The sequence below is a fragment of the Ceratina calcarata genome, unplaced genomic scaffold, assembly GCF_001652005.2.
Source record: "Ceratina calcarata isolate Rehan_Ccalc_2016 unplaced genomic scaffold, ASM165200v1 scaffold262.2, whole genome shotgun sequence".
Taxonomy (NCBI): Eukaryota; Metazoa; Arthropoda; class Insecta; order Hymenoptera; family Apidae; genus Ceratina; species Ceratina calcarata.
Window position 1 is genome coordinate 112,829 of NW_017148332.1, and position 6,450 is coordinate 119,278.

Here is a 6,450-nt window from a genome sequence, read left to right on the forward strand (position 1 = left end):
TAATTAAACAGTTGGAATGTCTGTAAGAATTTTTAAGAATATGCGATTGTTTCACGCGAAGCTGTCGAACGTGTATGGAAATGAAAGAAGAACACGTCTTCTAAAAATAATTTGTTCTCCAACGAGATCGTTAGATTTATATTTTATTTCACGAATACTATCTAGACTTTAAGAATTTTATGTGGATTCGTATAAAAGTGAGAAGTTTAGTTATTCTGATTCGCTAGGATATCCTATGCGTCGTAACTGATCGACCGAAATTCCTGAGGGTTATTTAATTTCGTTGGTTTTTCTGCGACTGCTGGCCAGCCTTCTTCAGGTCTAAAAGGACCATGTAGCATCCCTGGCGATCGAACCGCGGGAGAAACCAGTTCTGGCGAAGAATGTAAACGGAATATCGGCGAGTCCTGTTAACCTTTCCTCGTCCTACTCACCTGTTCGCAAAAACGAGCAAGGATACTGTTGCACCCTTCTGTTCCAGTGTCAAAGTACTTCTACCAACATTCCTCGTCGAGAATTTCTACAGTAAAACGAGAAATGAATAGAATCGAAATAATAATCAGTTTCCATCGTCAAAAATAGGAATTAAGAATTGAATTTATTAATTAAAATTTGCTCTCCAGTGTTTCTATCTCTGGTCCCGATTCGAGTCCGACTCAAGGTCTGTACACAGCGTTACACCGAATTACAAAGACTAATCCAATCTCGCGGAGACGGTGGCATGCATATTGCAAAACTCGTTGGGAACGTGCGCGGGCATCGCCGAGCCAGGTTGGACAGATTCGTTTCCTCGATTCGCCTCGGCGGCGAGCCACATGATAAACATTAAAGCTGGCAAGACGACTTAAACGCATCCGCAGAGAGTGTTCACGAACTCGCGATACCGAGTAGGTGGCTAACCTTGACGACCACTTACACTTACGTCCGTCGACTCGCGTGCGCCAGCGACGTACGAGTTCCAGTAATGGAGACACAGGCTTCTTCGAACATTTACCAATTAATATAAAATACAAATGTATATCAATTGAGACAGATTCAGTCTATCAATTGAGACAGATTCAGTCTATCCATCGTTTTATTTTAACGGCTATAACGAATGTTCCGTTCATCTGTTCCGGCGACGGTATGCACCCTGGCATATGGGCCGGACCGTTTTACTAGAGCGAATGCGAAAAAGGAAGGAGCACCCTTTCGGAACTTCCTGGAAAAAAGAACGAATTGGCGAGGACAACGAAACGGGTGTGTCTAGTATGTTACGTTGAATCGAGGCGAACTTGGAGAACAGGTGCGGTAGGTTGTTCATGGACGTTCCACGAACGACCGCTGCAAACGTATATCTTCTTTTCAGCACCACGCGTTTAACAAAGGAACCAGGCTTTTCGATGTGAACAAGTTTAAAGTTAAAAGCGAGATGATTTTTCATTACATAATAATTTTATCAGTACTAAACTGAATTTATGCGAATTATTTAGAATACGAGATTGAAGCCAGTATAAAAATGTTCAAATAATCGTATCGTAGAATATACTAATAATAATTATAAGTGATCGACGTGGAACGAGGGGTGCGTCACAGCTGAGGTCTCGTATTGCAAAAAGACGAATGAGAAAGTGTATCCTTCGGATGAAATTGGCATGGGACTGTTTGGACCGGCGGTCACGTATCCGTGCAAGCGTCCCGTACTGTTATTGGCTTCCCGCGAACAACAAGCTTTATCAGGCCGCGATACGTAAAAGGGAAACGATCGTTCGCGACCCTGCATTTATCTCTAGCTACGATCTCGCCGTGGTTTGTCGAGTACGGCGCACACCCGACTGATCGCTAATTATAATCATTTCGAGGCGATTTCACGGTATTCTGTTGGTTTCAAGCCGTGTTCAGCACGTGCTAAGAATAAACCTCTCGTGACTTCTTTCGTTCGTTTTCGAACGCGCCTTTCCGAAAACCCTGAATATCCCTGGGTGGGTTTCGCGAGTATAAATCTTGGTAACAGGTCTCCCTATTTCGCTTATCTGATTTGTAGTCGCATGCCCGATGCCACGGGCGTAGTCGGGAGAACTCGTTCCTATAAAGTAACGAGAATTCAAATGAGCGTATTCAATTCTTGCAAATTATGCGAAACCACCCCTGAGCTAATTTCTTAAGGATACGAGAGATAATTGTTTGGCAGAGGGACCGGGATTTTTGCACGGTATATATTTCGGTCACCTGGTAGAGTCCAAGGCTCGCCGCGCACGCTCGACATTGCAAACCGTTCCCCTCCTCTGGTTTTGATGATTTTCCCCACTCCTTCGTCATCGGATGAGCCGATGCAAAGTGGTGGTGGACGCGAAGAGGAGAGGTGGATTCTCCCGTTTCGGCCGTGCACTAGAACTTGACTCCTAAGCTCGACAGTGACGGCGCAAGCTCTATTCGAATCTCTCTCTCTCTCTCTCTTTCTCTCCCTTTCTGTCTTTTCTGCTTTTATTCTCGTTCACCGACATAATCCACCCTTTCCCCACCGATCGCATCTCACCGAACTCGCTCCGCGGGCTCAGAGGTTTCGCTCCGATCCAATCGAGTGTTACACGTTCTCATCGATTGCGAATAAATCGTCTGGACAGTTTCATCCGGCTCCGATTGACCCATTTTCCGAGGAAATCTTTCCATTTTTTTTACTCTACAGATAACTATCGTTCGAGTACGGGAAAACAACAACGTAGGAACGTATGTTCCGTCGGTGAACTTTGCGCCGTCGATCGATCATCAGCCGGTGGACGTATTTCCCTTGAAAGAAAAATGCAAGTGGAGTAGGAACGTTACTCGTCAGACGAGAGACGACTCATTCTCCTTCGTTCTCGCGTCGATCCCCCTACTCCCAGCCAGACGCTACCTTTCCGTCCTCCATCGCCTCCTCCTCGTCCTTCGCCACCCTTGATCCGCCGGCGTCCCTCTCTCGTCTCACCCATCTGTCTCCCACCTTGTGCAACCTTCCTCCGAGCTCTCCCTCCCTTCCCTGCCTCGTCGCCCAGCCGGTTGCACGTTCACATGTAACGAGTCGGACCGGCCGGCTGGCACTCAGTCGCCTTTAGCGCCGTGCATCCTCGAGCCAGTCAGTCAGTCACTCAGTCAGTCAGTCAGTCAGTCATTGAGTCAGTCAGTCGGGCGAGACTACGCGCGCGAAGGAGTACCGTCTCTCGTTCCAATGTATGTAACGCTGTTTATTCAAGGTTTCCCAGCTTCACTCTCTTCTCGTTGTGTTCTCTTATCGCGTGGGATTCGTTCGCAGTGCTCCTCTATTCACGGCACGTGTGCATCGCCCGCGTTCCGTGCATTAGAATCACTCGCTTTCTACCGTTTTTTATTAAGTTCGCCACGTGCATAGAGATATCGCAGTTAGGAAATTTCTGGCAAGGTGCAACGATTCTATTCATTGTTGGAATCATCAGATTTGAATGATATTCACGTTAGCCCGGAGTGTCTCTCTCTCTCTCTTTTTCTCTGAGGAGATTCGACTCTGTTTTTCATGTGCAACCGTGAAGTTCAATGGCGTAGAATAAAAAATGTGTCTTTGTTTCTAAATTTCAAAGCTTATCAGACCCAGGAAGATTTCTCGGTGTGATGTTTCGTCTGTAATTAGATAAGCGTCTATCATCCTTTGTCGTTCGCGTGGTGCAAAAAAAACGCGCGATCGTCGCAGCCTCTTTTGCGTAACAATGCAACGCGACCTTCGGTAAACGAGGAATGCAGCCGTACGTGCCGTGTGATGCTTCCTCGCGTTTCAAAATACGCTGTGCGCGATAGAACTTTTTTTTTCGTTCGGATCGCGTTTGATAATCAATTTAAACCTCGGTTTCGCGATACCTGCGATATTTTTATCGGTGATCCGTTTGACGTGCGACGGATGCCGAACTTTCCCGCTCGAAATGAAAACGATCATCAGCGGGCGGTGTGTTGCATTTCCACTTCGGTGCCAGAGTTCGCGACGCCAAAACTCTCGCTAACGATTGCCGATCGGGCAAAGTATGTATACTGTCACCGAGTGTCGCAATCGAACGTGACTTCTGCTGCAGTCGTTCCTGCGGCGACACGTTATACGATTATTATACTCGTCTGCACGTGCCAATCGGCCGAACTTTGTTCTCCGTTTGAACCGTGTGAAGAAACATTAATCTGTGCTCTTCGACAAGTGCATCGTTCGATCAGATCTATTCGGGAAGCATGGATTCGTTTGAAACGTGTCGTGAATAATTTTAATTACTGTTTTATAAATAGAATTTTAACGAAACTTGAAATGGTACCAGGGGACCTGTTATGAAATTAGTTACGGTCAAACGATGTTTGCATTTTGCTGGTGTACGGGTGCATTGGCTGTGTCCGTGAATCATCGTCCCCTAACTGCGAAAGTGCGCAGTTCGTGCCCACCCTACTATCTCTCTCTCTCTCTCTTTCTTGTGAATCTTCTACGCAGTACGTATGTATTAAGGTCCCGCTGCGACTGCACCGATGCAGCGGTCAACTTTTTGTTACCTTTCAAATGCAGTCCACACATCACCGTTCGTTTTCTCTTGTCTCTCCCAAGCTCGTAAACAAGTTTACGCTCGCTGCTCGTTCCTGATGTACCTCACATGTTTCGCGTAGTTCCCTGGCTCGATAATATCGATCCCCCATCTAGGGTCTTCGCAGTCGTTATAAATTTCGAATTAAACGCATTCCGATAGTTTTAAATCATAGAATTTGTAAAAATTGCATTTTATAGTAAACTGGGAAATGGTTTCGAGTTATTGTCTTGGCCACGAAGTGAATAGAGTTTGCCTTATCGATTAACACTGCGAATGACAATAACGTATCGGGTTCGGTTGTGCTGGGATAAATAAATCATTCGTGCCGAGGTCTTCTTTGTCTCTGCGCCTCCGTTTTAGGAGATAAATCGATGCCACTGTGCTGCACTCGTTCGAAGCCTCTTTAAAAATCCTCGCAGGCTAGAAATCTAAAACGCGTTCCAAATATTCTTATTTTTTATAAATACAAATTCACTTCTTCGTTTCTGTGGTACTTTTTTGTGTACTCGTTTCCATGATCAATTTTATTTGTCACACTGTCAAATTATATCTGCCAATCTGGATTAAATGTACTCTGAGATACGAGAAATAGTGTCTGATCTAACCATTGACTGATTCCACTTGCGGCGCACCCGGTATGTATCGATTCGTCTTCCTCGGTAGACAGGGTCTGACGTAGCTTCGTATAACCTTGAACTTCAACCTCCACTCCGGGACTGCCATTAGAACTGAATCCTCCCACGTTTCCGATCAATCACAGTAAAACGAAATCAATCAAAAGAACCCAGAAGAGCGACATAGAAAAAGAGCATCTACTTCGTTTTAATTCCTCTTTCAAGAAATTCATCGTGTAAATACTGTAATAGAAAGAACGATCCGTTCGCATCTGTCTTACTGTTTATGCAACGACAACTAGATCTCGTTGTGAACAAGCGTCGCCGGCGACTGAACAATGCGTGGCCCCGCGTGACGGGTACACGCGACGGGGAAGGAGAACAGAGAAAAGATGTACCGCTGCTTGCACGCACGTGGACGTACGTTGCATTTTGCATAATTGACCGCGCGCGCGTTACATAAGCATTGTTTCTCGGCGATTGTCGCCGCTGCACAGCCAAGGCAATCGCATTTTGCTGCCTACATGCCGTGGTCAAGGTCGCCCCTTGTAACGCTGCAATTCCTGTTAACCCCGAGACTCCTACGATACTAGTATTTCCTGGACACACGTGTTATTAGATTAATTTAAGAATCTCGTCTCTCGGCTTGCATTTTGTTGTTTTTAAGATTTATTCTTCTCCGGTTTTAAGGATATTTGTTACGATTTATTTAATAAATTTATTGTTATATTTTAACAATTTATTTCATGGCTCGGTAATAGGATCAGTGATTATGTATAAATTCTTATGTACTCGTACTGTTTAATTATTTGAATGCAATAAAGACGTAAAGTTGAAATGGTTCCAAGGCTCGAACCGTAAATCTGGTTCTCTCGCGTTTCTCCGTTCACGAATTTTCGAGGCCGAGTAACTCGTCTGTCTCGAGCACGTAAAAAGCAGGAAAGTCTCGCCATCCAGGACAGTCGGTTGAATTCTTTTGATCTCGCCGCTCGCATTCCAACGTTTCATTCTCATTTGCTTTTACTCTCATTCTCGGTGAACTCAACTAGTTCGTTCCCGATATACTCTTCCATCCCTCGTCGTTTGATTCTCCAGGGAGCGGAGGATTTATTTTTTAATTTCACTCATATTCTCGTTTCGCTCGCCTGATAAGAAGTTCTTCAATCATCAGGAAGCGTTTCGTCTTCCGTTACGCGTCGTAGGCACGTCCTCAAGGAGAAGAGTCTCATTTTTGCGTTCTGCTCGTGTTGCGCCAACGTAACTTGTATCGTCCATTACGCTGTTCCAGTGGAAAC

At 45.3% G+C, this 6,450-nt stretch overlaps 1 long non-coding RNA gene across 1 annotated transcript in view; it reads left to right on the top strand.

Annotated features, from left to right (window-relative positions):
* The first annotated feature begins 3,054 nt into the window (after positions 1 to 3,054).
* LOC113464128 (uncharacterized) overlaps positions 3,055 to 6,450 on the top strand; it is a 4,725-nt gene continuing 1,329 nt past the window's right edge. Inside the window, exon 1 of the long non-coding RNA XR_003388959.1 lies at positions 3,055 to 3,186. This is a non-coding gene — a long non-coding RNA (uncharacterized LOC113464128). The remainder of the gene's footprint in view (positions 3,187 to 6,450) is intronic.